At 37.0% G+C, this 15,944-nt stretch overlaps 1 non-coding gene and 1 pseudogene across 1 annotated transcript; both read left to right on the forward strand.

Annotated features, from left to right (window-relative positions):
* Nucleotides 1-2,317: 2,317 nt before the first annotated feature.
* TRNAT-AGU lies at nt 2,318-2,391 on the forward strand. Its single transcript has one exon. It is a non-coding gene; the product is annotated as a tRNA-Thr (tRNA).
* Nucleotides 2,392-11,954: 9,563 nt separating this feature from the next.
* On the forward strand, nt 11,955-12,836 carry LOC113290576 (annotated as a pseudogene).
* The last annotated feature ends 3,108 nt before the right edge of the window (nt 12,837-15,944 follow it).

Here is a 15,944-nt window from a genome sequence, read left to right on the forward strand (position 1 = left end):
AAAACAAGAGAGAGATATTAACTCCTCGATATACTTTAATCTAGATTGAGTCTGACTATCTAGTTGATTCTATAGCAAAGTATATTGGAGTTAGCCCATACATATTGCTAAGTGAAATATTGGATGGTGGTGTTAGACCCCCGCCTTTTCAATTGGTATCAGAGCAGGCAAACACGTTTAAAACCTTACAAGTCTATGTTTCTAGCGATCTGACTCTATGGACAGAGGTTCTATCTCCATTAACGTACCACCAGTCTTCGATGGCTCTAATTACTTATGGTGGAAAATTGCTATGCGATCTTTTCTTCAAGAGCGTGATTTTCAATCATGGATATATGTTGTTAATGGCTTTGATGCTCCCGTTGTGGGAGTTGGAGATGTAAACGTTCCCAAGAATATTGGTGAATATAGTCCTGCCGAGATACTTGCTGCAAAGAAAAATTCCGACGGTTTGAATGCCATCATACATGCCATTACCCCAAATCTTCAGCACCATGTGTCAAATTGCACTAGGTCTAAAGATGCTTGGGATATCTTAGAAATCGTATTTGAAGGTAACTCCCGTGAAAAAGAAGCTAGGCTTCAAAACCTTAATTCTGATTGAGAGAACCTTCGTATGGCAGATAAAGATACATTTGATGAGTTTAATCACAGAGTGTCTGAAATTGTTAATGCATCTTTTGCATTTGGTAAGACTATTCCTGAAAAGGACATTGTGATGAAAATTTTCAGATCGCTACCATCTAGATACGAGTGTAAGAAGCATGCCATCGTTAAGGGAAATATCCTTGATAAATTAAAACAAGAGAGAGATATTAACTCCTCGATATACTTTAATCTAAATTGAGTCTGACTATCTAGTTGATTCTCTAGCAAAGTATATTGGAGTTAGTCCATACAGATTGCTAAGCGAAATATTTGGTGGTGTTCTTAGACCCCCGCTTTTTCACTAACCGTCGCCGACAGTATTAAATGCTTCCCATGCACGTAGAAAAAACCTGGCCGTAATTTTTTAATTACGGCTAGGAGTATTTATCGTCCCATCCGTAACATGCTAATAACGGCTAGGAGTTCATCGATAGTGAGACGTTATAATGAATAACGGCTTGGAATTCATGGATTCCCAGCCGTGATTAGACCTGGCGGCTGGAAACCTAGGGTTTTCGGAAGGAAAAAACCGAAACTTCTTGCAACTGTGAGCTTAAAAAATGAAATAGGACTCAGAATAGAGGTATACCTGGAAATCTTGAGCAATTGTTTCTTCGATTTCTTCTTTTTCTTGGGTTGGTCCTTCGAAATCATAGTAAGGTTCACAAGGGTTATTTTGAGTTTGTAAAAAAAATTCATGATTTTCTGAAAAATCAGCAAAGAACTGATCGTTGTTGATGGGTAATAATATGTTATCGTATTTGGAAGATAAGGGTTCACATACATCAAAAGTTTTGCTTGAATCACTGATTTTCATTTTTTCCCCCAATTTTTTCCCCTCTTCTTCTTCTTCTTCTTCTTCTTCTTCTTCTTCTTCTTCCCTCTGATTTTTTGGTTTTGATTTTCATCTTCAACATTTAACTTAAAGAAATGAATTAGTGTTGATTAATTATCTAATCATGATTAGTGCTATTAATGAATTTTATTATCTAAAATCAGTAAGGGGTTATATTAGTCTTCATATAAATATTTGATGGGGGTGTCCCAGTTACTATTTGGTGACCCTAGAAATCCCCCAAAAGACCAAGACTTTTTAAGCCCTAACAATAGGGTTCTAGAATATAAGTAAGGTGCACCAATAACGCTTATAAATACGCCCGTAGCAATTTGACCTGAATTAATGATATATTTTTTTTTAAAATATTTTTTTGTTAATAGTATGTAAAGGTTAGTTTAGTTATGCTGGATGTTCGAAAATCTGAATATACTCTCACACAACTAATCTTACTGTAATCTTACATTTTGGGTTAGGAATATATATTATTTTATTGATGGGTTTATGAAAGAGAGAGGGTTCAATTTTGGGTTCCTTAGAAATTTTCACGTTAAATAAAACATGCAGGGGACTCATTTTCCCAATCAACAATTGTTTCAAAGGATGTAGCTTCCTTTGCCAGAATATCAGCCACATTGTTTGCATTTCTAGGAATAAAGAAAAAGCCTAAAAAGTTTGAACAAAGACTAAGTTCAAGTTTCACTTCCTCCAAAATGTTTTGATTCTGCCAAGTTTCTTGAGATGGCAGTCCATTAAAGTAACATTTATGTATTTTTGATTTTCTAATTATATTATATATAATATTTCAAGAGCAAAATCATTTTGGAGCAACAAGCTTTCATAGCTTAGTTGGTTAGAGCACCCGTTTAGTAAGCGGGAGGTCTTGAGTTCAACTCTCAATGAAAGCAATATTATTTTTTGCCACCTTATGTAGGATTTGGCGTGGAGTGAGAGTAGAAAGGATACACACAGAAGAAATTAGAGACTACATTTCTCCCGCCCGCAAACTACAAAATTACACAATTTTAGTGAAGGTCGACGAAAAACTGTTACCATCATCCCAATGATAGTAGTTGTGTCTATATCCTTGAAACATGGACAATTCTTTGCCCAATGAAAAGCATCAATGTTAATTTTCCTGATCACATCCTGCTCCTTAAAAAACCACATCATTTCTAGCTTTCTAGACTCCCCACATGATAGACGCTGGTAGCCTCCTCCATGACTGTTTACCCCTCCCCGATTTCCTTGGTGGTTAGAGGCAAAGTGATGTTACTGTTAGCACATGAATGAAATAGAACCAAATCCTGATGACCTTGAGGCACTGAATCATAATATGCTCAAACAAAGATCATTGTAAGGTGTTGGAGTTTTAACTAAACTCAAACTACAAAGTCTGACAGGGTTAAGTTTTGTGGATGTTAATCTAACAGTTAGATTAGCAATCCACATTAACTAGAACAATTTCTTAAGTCTTATGGTAGTGTTAATCTAGCAGATAATCGTTTAACAGAACATGGCTGGGCGCCGAACAGTTATGCGAAAAAAAAACACCAAGCGCTCAATGAATGAACGCTTTTAGGGTGCGTTTTGGGTTACCGGGACAAGTTAATGCTTCTCTCATTCTTTATGTAGAATACGAAATGGACACTTTAGCTGTCAATCACAATTTGAATCTTACATCCCTATTCTTTATGCACGTCCAACGAATAAGGTATGCAAACATAGCCTACATATGCCGGCCATGCAGTAGCTCTCAAATTTCAAAGTGGGGTACTTCTTTTTTTTATCACATTGATGACATCCCGTAAATTCATAGCATTGCGTAAAAAGTAGTTGATCATTATCACATGATAAAATAGTCCGTGCTGAACCATCCAGCGCTGATGCGTTCATATATTCTTTTGGGCGCTGAACTATTCAGCATAAAGTCACTTTTTCAGCCTGAACCGTACAACGTTTCAATCTCGCTGCTAGTTGGTCTGCAAGCACCTGTTAGGAGAGAGAATTAGTGTCGACTTTTAGGTCACACTTTTTTTTTTTGAATTGCAACACTTAACTGCTAATCTAGCAGCTCAATCCAGTCCATAAAATTTAGTCTTAGGAGTTTACCTGTCATGGTTGCAATGCCAAATGGAGGTGGCGTTTTAGCTAATAGGGTGCTGCTGTGTGGTGTTCTTGCCATTAGATTTTCCATTTATTTTATTTTTTTTTCATTTTTCAATCATCGTCTTCGCGTTAATGAAAAGGTACATGCTTAGATGGAAACATCCGCGACGGATTTCGGGACATTGGCTGGTTGATGGATAAAGAAACTGTGAAGGGGATTTGGATCAACTTCTCAGCGGCGGCGGCAAACTTGGGAAGATTTCAGGAAGTTTTTAGGGTTAATGTTATCGGGAAGGACTTATCCTTGGGCTGGGTCTCTATGGGCTTTCATTCCTTTTAGGGAAAAATGGGGTTTTCTAAATGGTCAATTATTGAGAACCATAGTGTTGGGCATACCAAAATCTTCCAAGGCATACTGAATGAAGACAAAAAAGATTGTGAAATAGCAAAATCAGATAACCCCTTAACCCAAAAAAATTTTAACGGCAAATCTGCCCTTTACGTATTAGTGTTAATAATCTTGATTAGTGATTAAATATTTTGTTTAGTGATTAAAATAATTTTCAGAATTATAAGAGTTGTTTAGATGAAAAATTTGAGGAAAAAAAATCAAAGTTTTGGTTTGGTTAAGAAGGAGAGAAAGAGAAGGAGAAAGTGAGAAAATTCTAATTCTTGATTCAATGGAGGATGAGGAGTGTCATATATCATCTAAAAAACCTAGGAAAATACATATAAACTACACCAATGATTCCCAAATGGTTGATTTCTTAGATTATGAGAATGATTTTACACCCACTCAAACTCAAGCTCAAACTCAAACACAAACTCAAGATGATGATTTTTATGAGCCAAATCCTGATGATGAAGACATTGATGAGGAACCCAATGCTTCTAATACACATGTACACTTATATCCTATACTTAATCTCACTTCTATAGCTCTCAATTATCAAAAGTTAGGTTTTTTGAATTATGGTTCGGCGAAACAGATTGAGGTTCGGCTCACATCTATGAGCCGAATCTACCAATTGATGAACGGTTCGGCTTACTGAATCTGTTTACTGCATGCGCCGAACCTATAATTTCCAATTCCAACCCTTTTGCTAGACACTAGTTCGGCTTATATGAAAGTTTCATAGTAAGCCGAACAACATCCTGAATAGCCCGGAATAGAATCATTACTAATTCGGCTTACATATCCAAAATCGTATGTGCCGAACATAATTTTTTAATTTCTGGGTTGAAATATTGTTACTGGTTCGACACATATGGAGAATATCGTATCAGCCGAAACCTCTTATGTTCAAGGTTCGGCACATAATATGATTATAGTCTGAGACGAACATGAATTTGTTAATTTTTGGGTTAAAATATTGTTCGTGGTTCGGCACATATTGAGGATATCGTATAAGCCGAAACCTGTAAATGTTTATAGTTCGGCACATAAGGTGATTATAGAATGCGCCGAACCTAAAGGACAAATGATTCGGCGCGTAACTAACATTAGAGGATAAGCCGAACTCTATAAATTCGGCGCATAACTGTTAAGCTATTCATTAAAACATGAAATTGAAGGTGTCCATAACCCAATCCCAGCACCATTAAAAACAAAGTTCAGGAACTAAAAGCAAAGGTGTTTGCAACACCATAAAAGTGTACTTAAAACTTAAGAAAAAGTGTACCATAAAAGTATAAATAAAAGGGCATTTAACCACGACCCCTCTTCTTAGTTGCACGACCACCTCTTCTTCCACCTTGGTCTTCATCTTCCGATGCATCATTACCGGGTTGGACGGTAGCACCACCTTGGCTTGTACCTTCACCAACTTGTCGAGACCTCTTAGTGGTAGGCCTTTGTTCGGGTTCCTCGGGTCCTTGTCCTTTGTTGATGATTGCATCCCACTTGTTGATGAGGTATTTTTGTTCTTCCACGGTCATTGGTGTTTTGCAACCAAGTTTGGCCTTCATTTTTTTCAACATCTCCCTACCCGCGACAACCTATTTTTTCATTTGTCAACAACTTATAACCATGAGGTTGAAGACATTTTTACCATAACTAATATATGAAAATAGTATAAAGTGAAGTCATTCTTACCATAATCTTGAAAGCCTTGACTACATCTTCGGAAGTAGACTTGTTGATGATCTTGATTGGCCTCGCCTTCCCCTTATCAGCTATCTTTTGCCTTTTTTTATTGATAATGAAGGGATGAGAAATTTGGTTATACCAATCCATATAGCCCGGATCCTCTTTACATGGATCATCAAGTAAAGGTGTTAACTTGGACGCATCTAATGTGTGATTGTCTAAATTATTCCAAAACTCAACGGTGGGATCAGGATCATACTTTGGTTCCCAAGATAAAGTGGTGCTTTTAGTTCCCTTACCACTCTTTGGTAACAACCTGAATTTCTCGTCAAACAAAGGAACCTTTTGGACGCATCCTAATTGACGGAGTACTCGCCTAGGATCGTATATAACATAACCACCGGGATACCACAATGTCCCATGATACATACCTACCGGCATATCCTCATCTTCAACAACTTCATCTTCTTCATCTTCCTTCTCATATGGTTGAAAAGTGACAATCATCAACACCAAGACGGTCGAACGTCTCTCTCAAACTTGCCACCAACTTCTTTTTGTTCCTTTTCTTGGAGTCCTCGTACGCGTATCGTGCTTCAGTTGGCTCAGTATCAACATAATCGACATCTTTCTCAAATACTTTGGCCAAGTTCAAAATTGGGAAATGGTCATATATCCTCACCTACATCCAAAGAACCACATTAAAAAATCAAAGGAATTGAATTGATAGAAACAAGTTTTACTTGGAAACATCAAAGTAAGACTAAAGTTTGCAAACTCAGAGAACTGTTCAGCTTATATGGATCAAGTATTATAAGCCGAACCAAGTAAGTAAAACTTCGGCTTAAAAGATTTTATGGTTATAAGCCGAACCATACTCTGAACTCCCAAACGTTACCTGGAGCAAAGTGAAGTTCCCTCCGATGTTTGTACTTGTCAACCTAGACGCGGTGGCAAGTTGGTCCATCAGGTAAGCGAGCGTAGACGTTCCCCAAGCAAACTTGTTACAAGTTTCAAGATTCTTTACCAATTGGAGATAATTAGCATTTACCTTGTTTCCGGTAGTGTCGGGAAAGATGTCTCTACCAAGAGTATAAAGCAAGTAGGCAGTTCCGGTTTGCTTCACTTTGACGGGATCCATTATCAACAAACCTTGTGTGACTCTTTCCTTTGTGTTCTCAAACTCCCTTTTCAAGTTAGTCAACTTGATCTTCTTATTCTTCTTATTTCTGCCACCTGGTATGCAAACGGTATCGACATCTTTAACTGATCGACAAAACTCCAACTCAGTTTTCATTGAACCCCAACCAAGGCATTCCAGGTACAAATTGTATAGCTCATCCCAACTCATGTCATAAAAACCAGCACACTTACACCCCTTGCTTTAAGGCCTGTAATCTTACTAGCCTCATCAGGAGTGATTGCCATCTCTCCAAAAGGTAATTGAAATGTGTAAGTTTCTGGACAAAAGCGCTCGGTAAATGCAGAGGCCGACACACTATCATATTGCCTATTGATGATCCATGCCATAAAGCACTGTTGTACGTAAGCAATCACCTCAGGAACCTCTTCATCAAGACTCCATTCCGCTGCCCTCTGGTGTCTCAATACTCGGACTGCACGGTTGTGATCAGGAGTCTCATAAATTTTCTTCGCCCAAGAATCGGCATAACCAATCAACACATTTCCTCCATCTTCCGGAAGACCATGAGGCAAACCATCTGATCGAGGTGTAATTACGTCATCTTCATCAGGAATGTGTAAACCAGTGATCCGTCGATCATCATCGTTCTTTCTTTCTCGGGTTCTGCCACCTTCTTACCTTTCTTGTCTTTCTTGGGTTTTCCTTGGGGTTGTGTTTCTTGATGAACTTGATTATCATCAACTTCTTCATCTTCAGCTATTCCTTCTTCTTGTCTTTCAATTCTTACTTGTTCAGCTTCTTCTTCTAAAATTCCTCCTCTACCTCCCGCTCCCAATTTTTTCTTACCTCCTCCTCTAGGATCGGGAGTTTTAGAAGTAGAAGGTGTTACCTCCATCTTCTTCCTCTTTGTAGCTGCATTGGTCCTGACACAAGTATGAAAGTTATAAGACTAATTCGAACAACAAAGAGATTTGGAAAGCCAAAAACTTGTAAGAAAATAAGATGGCTCGGCTTACCCGAAATAACACATATGAGCCGAATCATGTCTTGAAATTTTTATTAGCTTACACAGAGAGTGGATCGGCTCATACCACAAAACAATTATAAGCCGATCCTATATATTCGGCTCACAACCGATACCGTCGAATAAGCCGAGTCTATGATTATGAACTCAAACATGTATTCGGCGCAACATGATATCATATAAATAAGCCGATCCTACACACTAGTAAAATTTATGAAATTTTAACAATGATATTCGGCGCAACCCTAATACTATCGAATAAGCCGAATCTAGACTTATGAATCGAAACCTTTATTCGGCGCAAAACTAATACAACCATACAAGCCGATCCTAAGCACATGCAAAAATTCTGAAATTCAAACAACAATTATTCGGCACAAAACTAATACTACCATACAAGCCGATCCTACGCACATGCAAAATTTCTGAAATTCACAAAACATATTCGGCACAAAACTAACACCATCGAATAAGCCGATCCTAAATATAAGTCTCTGTGTCACTAAGTTCGGCTCAAAACGGATTTCAGATATACGCCGAGTCGTTCATATGCACTTTCAGGGTTCAGTTTCAAGAACAGCTCGGCGCACATCTAAGATTTGTTTTGCGCCGAACCATACCCTGTAACCGCCGCAGAAACATGATTTTGACGAATTAAATCAATCAAACCAATCAAAAACATCAAATACGAGATGGGTTTGTAAAACTAACCTTCTTATTCTCATTTCTGGAGTTGGTTCTTCTTCAATCTCTTCTTCCGGTTGATTTTGTGATTGATTTTGAGTTTCTTCTTCACTCTCTAAATCTTCTTCTTCTTCAATGGGTTGTTCAATCGCTCGATTAGAACGGGATACTGGCTTACGGCGAACCATTATATAGATGAGTTTAATCGTCGACTAAATTTTCACGAATCGACGATTAAATTTCGGCGATGATACGATGAAAAAAAAAGGAGAAGGTGGGTTCGGCTGTGGAGGATGAGGAGGAAGAAGAAGGGGTTGAAACTGATTTTAGGTTTATGATTATAGATTTTTGTATTAAGGTTAGAGATAAATTAGTAATTTATAGGATTTAAGGGCATATAGGTAATTAAACCACCCATAGGGTACCCCTTATAAGGTCACACAAGTTAGGAATAGTCCTTTGTATGCCTTGAAAGTTTTTGGTATGCCCAAAATCAGGGTTCTTTATTGAACCCTGTTTTAGGGAATACTACGAAATTTCAGGGCATATCAAATGACGACAAAAACAGGTTATTAGATAGTAATCTTTAAAGACCTTTATCCATATATTTTTCTTAATGGGAAAAATATCGTTTGGTCCCTTTTTAGGTGGGCCCATGTATGTTTAGTCCTTTGGTTAAACGCCTTTACTGTTTGGTCCATAATTATTTAAAAATATTTAACTGGACAAAAATACCCTTCCGTGTTAGTTTTTTTTTTTTAGCAGTTCATTCTTTATAATGAACTCTTGTTAATTTCTACTTATTTTTTTCAGAAATCACCTAAAAAACAGAGATCATTCCAGAAATGAACTCCATATAAAAACCTAAAAAAACAGAGTTCATTCCAGAAATGAACTCCATATAAAAACCTAAAAAAACAGAGTCCATTCCAGAAATAAAATCCATATAAAAACCTAAAAAAACAGAGTTCATTCCAGAAATGATCTCCATATAAAAACGTAAAAAAAACAGAGTTCATTCCAGAAATGAACTCCTGATAAAAATTCATATAAACCAGACTTCATTCCAGAAAATGAACTCCTGATAAAAAAACATATAAACCAGAGTTCATTCCAGAAATGAACTCCTGATAAAAACCTATACAAACCAGAGTTCATTCATCAGAATGAACTGCTGATAAAAACCTACATAAACCAGAGTTCATTCCAGAAATGAACTCCTGATAAAAATAGAGTTCATTCGTAAAAATGAACTGCGGCATCATCAACTTTATCTTCTTCTTCGTCTTCAACAGCAGCAGCAAAACATCATCGTCTTCAACAACAACAGAAATTCATCTTTAACACGAGCAGCAAAGATCAGTAACAAAGATCTTCAACAACAAAATCAAGATCTTCAACATCAAAATCAAAATTTCATCGTCAATAACAAGATCTTTATCATCAAAATCAAGATCTTCATCATCTTCATTCGTTTGCATCATCATCTTCTAAAGAAAACAGAGTTCATTTCAAGAATGAAGTTCATCAAATTCACCATCTTCAACAGTTTCAGCAGCAGTGACGAAGAAGAACATAAATCTTCGTCGTTTTCATCATCTTCATCGTGTTCATCATCATCTTCAACCACAACAACATCAAAACATGGAGAAAAACAGAGTTCATTTCAAGAATGAACTTCATCAAATTCATTATCTTCAACAGTAGCGCAACAGTGACGAAGAACATAAATCTTCATCGTGTTCATCATCATTTTCAACCATAAACAGCATCAAAACAGAGAGAAAACAAAAAATCTTTGTCAAAAAATCGTCGTCTTGTTCATCATCTTGATATACTCATGACGTTTATCATCTCTGCAAATCGTATTCATTATCTCTGCAAAATCAAAACCCTAGAACTCACACAATCTTCATTGTTTATGCAGTAGCAGGAGAAGAAAAAAGAGGAGAGAGAAAGTAGATCTGAAAATATGGAGGTGAGAGAAAATAAATCTGAAAATAATATCTTCTCTCTTGATAATTGACTATATATATCATATGGTGACGTCATGGATGATGTAATGGTCCCAAAAGGGTATTTCTGCCACTACAAGATGACATTTACATCATCCATGACATCACCCTAGGACCAAACTATAATTTATATTACCAAATAGGACCAAACAGACAATTGACTAGGTCAATTGGACTAGAGTCTCTCTAATATATTATTCTTAGAACCAATTGGTATTTCCTTGTTTCTTAATTACACAACTGGCCTTATTCTTTTTTTTTTTTTAAGTTATTTATTTATTTATTTTGGTTTTCCTTAAAAAATGTTTACATTTTCTATAAAAATAAAGAAAATTATTTTTATAAAAATCTTTAATTTAAAAAATTTGATGTTTTTTCTAATTTTGTAAAAATATATATTTTAGAGAAAATTTAAAATTTTCTATTTTTAAATTAAAAATATGTTTTAAAAAAATAAAAAATTAATTTCTCAAGAAATAGAAAATTATTAGAAAATATTAATTATATTAATAAATTAATCGAGGGTAACTAAGTAATTTACCTTTCTTCTGATACCCCTTATCACCCATCCTAGTTAGTTTGATCCTTTAGTATGTCTCTCATTGTTGGTTCTTCATTGCATGGTGGTATTTACATCTTTGCAATTTGCCTATTTTCTTAATATAATTTTATTTACCGAGCAAAAAAAAAAAAAGTAATTTGATGTTTTGGTTGTATTTTCAGCAGTTTCTTGGGTCTGTAGTTTTGTTTTTTTGATTGTTTTTTCAGGTTTCTCCTGTGCATTTGGTTTTTGCTCTTGGCCTTGTGGCTGGGTTGTATCCTTTCCTTTCTCTAATAAATTCCTTCTTTACCGAGCAAAGCAAAAAAAGAAAAGAAAAGAGATCGATTGTTCAACTAAATCATGCATTTTCCATGAATCTTGTTTAATCAATTGTTGCATTTTCAAACAAGGATACTTAAAAGACCTAACTACAAGTTAATATTTTTTTGCAGAGCATTTTTTTGAGAACTTGAATCAATTAGACCAAGTCATTAAGAAATTAGTACTAGCCGCCGCCGTGCAAGACTTAATAAATTCAAAAATCTAGAACTCGTCAGAGTTTAGGATTGTAGAGTACAGGGCTAAGGATTGATTGAAATTTAGGATCGATATATGGGATAAAACAAAGGCATAAGGCATCTTATACCATTTTTTCTATGTACCATAACTCAAGTCAAGGAATAGATAATGTTCACAATTTTCCAAAGGCATGCCTTCTATAGAGTGACTCATACCCACCAATTTCTTCTGCATTGAATAGACCCTTCACCCATGCCAAAAATCGTGTATAAATAGGGCGTTTGAGATGTTCGATTCCTACAACCAATTTCAAGCTCAGAAACCAACATGAAAGCTCTAACTTCCCTCATCATCTTTCCAATCCTTTTGTTTTCATTTCTTTTCTTTCACCTCAATCACTCAAGCAGCCACCTTCGAGATATTGAACCACTGTGATTTCCCAGTATGGGCGGCAGCCGTACCTGGTGGTGGCCGACGACTAGGACCAAACGAGCCGTGAACAATTGATGTACCTGATGGAACAAAACAAGCCCGCATATGGGGACGAACAAACTGCAACTTTGATGGTAGTGGCTGTGGCAGTTGCCAAACTGGTGACTGTAATGGAGTTCTCGAATGTACCATTTTTGGTCAACCACCAAATACCCTAGCAGAATATGCACTAAACCAATTCAATAACTTGGATTTCTTTGATATTTCTCTTGTTGATGGATTTAACGTACCCATGGACTTTAGCCCTACTAGTGGTTGCCGGGTATCAAATGCACAGCGGATATCAATGGCTGTGCCCAAATGAACTGCGAGCACCAGGTGGCTGTAATAACCCATGCACAGTTTCAAGACTGACCAATATTGTTGCAATTCAGGAAGCTGTGAAGCCACTGATTTCTCAAGATTTTTCAAGGAAAGGTGCCCGGATGCTTATAGTTACTCGAAAGACGATGCGACCAGCACTTTTACTTGCCCTGGTGGAACAAACTACAGGGTTGTGTTTTGCCCACGTTAAAGGTTCCACAGGTACCTCAGGTAAACTAGCTGCTGATTATAGGAGCTTCTCAAATAAGAACGTATGCATGATATAGTAGTTTACCTAATAACAATGAAGCTCTGATATTATGTTATCTGAATTTTCTCTATTAATAAGAACCTATTTACAAGGTTGAAAAAGTTATCTATGGTGTTACCCCGGTAGAATCATATTTGTCCGGTTATTTTGTCAATGTTATACATACACACTGTTCTATTGGGCCATTATTGGTGACTTCCAAGGATTATTTCTTCTTCTCGTGGGCTCAACCCATAACAGAATCTACCTTGAAATGTGTCACTCACTTACAGTCTAACTACACCTGCAAATGACCATACAGAACAGCCAAACTGTCAAATTGACTATTGATTGGAGGAGAGCGTCATCCTGGTAGGTGGATGGACCTATGGCTATATCAACCATCAACAGTCTTAATCCCCTGCGGATTGTAACAAAACCAAAACAAAAAAAAACAATTGTAGGAGTGAAATATCGCACACTTACTATTTATGCGATATAATGATGATCTAGTATGAGCGAAGGGTATCGCTCATGGTTAAACTAAAATGACGTATCAAATGATGTCAGCATAGTCACAAATAAAGTGTGAAGAACCGTGCGAAATCAAGAGTGTGTGGGAGAATGATCTATGTGAATGTGCGATAATAACGCACAGTATATCCGAAAATAGGGGCTTTATTAGCTGTACTCCATTATGTATTAGCTGTCATCCACTATGTTTTTTTTATTCTCGGTCAAATAAAATTAAAAAAGCGAAAAACTGTACAGGGACTAGGTCTTCCTAATGACTAGCCGTGAGGCCACTCACTGGAAAACCTATTTGAAACGATAATAAACCCTTCCAGGCCATTCCACAGATGGAATAAAACCTGTCCTACCCTCATAAAACTCAAAAATATCCTCAGCCAGCAAACAAGCTTGCTTGGCCGAGGCATCAGCTGAGAAATTAACCTCCCTATAGCTATGTATATAACGAACGTTGATGTAGTAAGACTTCACAATTTTCCACTTCTGCACCATCTTGAATGCAACTCTTCGAATCAGAACGAATGCAAATACTCCGCATATTCCATATCTTAGCTACAATCGCACCATAAATAATCGCACATACTTACGCATAGAAATTGGTTTGCCACCCAAGGCCAACACAAAGAACACCAAGCACCTCCGAACTTCACCACGGAAAACAACACCTGAACCAGCTTGGCCTGGGTTTCCGAAAGATGCACCATTACAACAGATCATGATTTCATCTTGATTAGGAGGATTCCAACTAATCTCAATTGGGGTAGACGTTTTGCATGATCTATGCCGCACCTTGAAATAATTCAGAATGCGTAACTCCTCTAAAGTATTATACATGTGGCCCTTCATTCTAATTGAATTATCACGAATTACCTGATATACTCTCCCTTTAAAGCCAAGCCATTGAACTGTCATATTATTAAAATAAGACTTATTGCGTGACTTCCATAACTCCGTGACAATTGTAAGATTTGAAACTAACCACAGGTCATTTATCATTCTGCTTCGACCCTTAGCAGCCTTATACGAGTCCACCAGGTCTTCACTTGGTTCCAGCTTGAAAATTCCAGCCACCCAAGCCAAAATCCTCCTAGAAACTCTGCAATGCCAAGTGATGTGGCTAAGAGTTTCGCAACTTTTCCTGCATAAGTGGCACATAGTAGGCATGCTCCTACCTGTCTTCTTATTAATATTGTCTTCACTAGCACAACATTGCTTGGCCCAAATCTTCAAGTATTGCACACTCAAGGTAGGGTGCACAACCTGTCTAGTAAACAGAGTTGCACAAGGCACCACTTCTGCCGGCGTCTTAAGAGCGGCCTTAGCCGACTTAACTAAAAAAACGCCTTTGCTATCTAAATACCAAATTTTATAATCCTTACCACCAGCAATAACAAGCAAATTTTCAACATCGACATTACAACGAATCATCAAATCTCTTGTTTTTTCAGGAATAACCCAAACACCACCAAAAATGATATCACTTATTTTAGCCTTAAAATTATTAGGGCCTTTGGAAGTGATGCCAAGTCTTTGCGCAATAGAAAAATCAGCACACCAATTATCAAAAAATAGGTAAGTATTAGCACCATTACCTATAATTGAGCGTGTATGCTTCTGCACAAAATTGTAAACCAAGCGAATTCCAGGAAAAACCGAAGAACCCAACTTATAATTTATCAGATTGCCATTGAACTTAAAGTATTTGTCCCTCAAAAATCTGGATCAAATCTTGTTTGAATCCCGAATAGAAATCCAAAGCTTCATTAGCATAGCCCTATTAACATCATTTAACTTATTAATGCCAAGCCCACCTTCACGCTTTGAGAGACATAGATCATCATATAGAACCGTAAAATATTTACGTTTCTCAGCATCACCGGAACAAAGAAAATTTCTAATGGCCCTTTCAACTTTCTTAATAACCGTGCATGGCCATTTGTAAACAGCCATAGAATGAATAACACAGCTAGAAATCACCGACTTAATTAGTACAAGCCTCGCCTGAAATGATAAAAGTTTACCTTTCCATCCAGCCAGCTTGTCCATAATCTTCTCAATAACTTGGCGAACATGAATATGCCGAACAATACCAGGATTCAATTAAATACATAAGTATTTATCCGGAAACATAGCTCTCACCATACCCAAATAGTTAGAAATAGCAATAGCACGTGAAATTATATCACCTCCAAAATAAAACTTGCTCTTTGCATAGTTTACGCACTGGCCAGACGCATGTTCATACGAAACAAGCATATTCTTCAAATTTTGCAAACTATGAAGAGTACCTCTGCAGAATATAAAGATATCATCCGCAAAAAGCAAGTGTGTAGGCGCCACAGCTTTTTTACTAACCATAACATACATACTATTATTTGCAAACAACTTGGAAAGATTGCGACTTAAAACATCTTCTATAAGAACAAAGATCAAAGGTGAGAGAGGATCACCTTGACGCAGACCTCTAGTAATACTGAAATAACCTTCAGGGCGGCCATTAATCATGACAGAAATCCGAGCTGAGCTAAGGATATTAAGAACCCACATGCACCAAGAATCAGAAAATCCATATTGACGAAAAACTTCAGCTATGAAATTCCAACTTACCGTATCAAAAGCTTGAGCAATATCCAGTTTGAGGCCAACATTCCCATGCTTCCTTTCGGTATTGATCTCATTGATCAATTCAGACGCCAAAGCTATATTCTCATGTATGTTTCTACCCTTCATAAACGCCACTTGCTCTTCAGAGATCGGCTT

The sequence above is a fragment of the Papaver somniferum genome, chromosome 6 (genome assembly GCF_003573695.1).
Source record: "Papaver somniferum cultivar HN1 chromosome 6, ASM357369v1, whole genome shotgun sequence".
Classification (NCBI taxonomy): domain Eukaryota; kingdom Viridiplantae; phylum Streptophyta; class Magnoliopsida; order Ranunculales; family Papaveraceae; genus Papaver; species Papaver somniferum.